The sequence below is a fragment of the Penaeus monodon genome, chromosome 24, assembly GCF_015228065.2.
Source record: "Penaeus monodon isolate SGIC_2016 chromosome 24, NSTDA_Pmon_1, whole genome shotgun sequence".
In the NCBI taxonomy this organism is placed as follows: Eukaryota; Metazoa; Arthropoda; class Malacostraca; order Decapoda; family Penaeidae; genus Penaeus; species Penaeus monodon.
This window is the reverse complement of record NC_051409.1, coordinates 4,786,163-4,786,404: the sequence shown is the minus strand read 5'-3', so window position 1 is coordinate 4,786,404 and position 242 is coordinate 4,786,163. Positions and strand designations below refer to the sequence as shown.

Here is a 242-nt window from a genome sequence, read left to right as displayed (position 1 = left end):
GGGGAGGGGGGAGGTAGAAACGTATCAATGAACTGCAGAATCTTAGAACATATGTATCAGTATATTGTGAAAGGTGAAACACATGTATCAGAAGAAAGTTTGTGACCAATATTTGGTATGTCACAGAGCTGTTACTTATTCCCCCAAAACTGGGATGTATTGTGCAGGTAGTTGTATTTTCATCACCATCTTTGTTATTCAGTGAACTGTTCTATTTTCAGTCTTTGAATTTTGAATTTGAA

At 36.4% G+C, this 242-nt stretch overlaps 1 protein-coding gene across 1 annotated transcript in view; it reads left to right on the top strand.

The window, feature by feature from the left end:
- The window catches only part of LOC119588493 (ATP-dependent DNA helicase Q1-like), a gene marked incomplete at its 5' end in the record, with an annotated part of 8,296 nt that overhangs the window by 4,851 nt on the left and 3,203 nt on the right, over window positions 1-242 (top strand).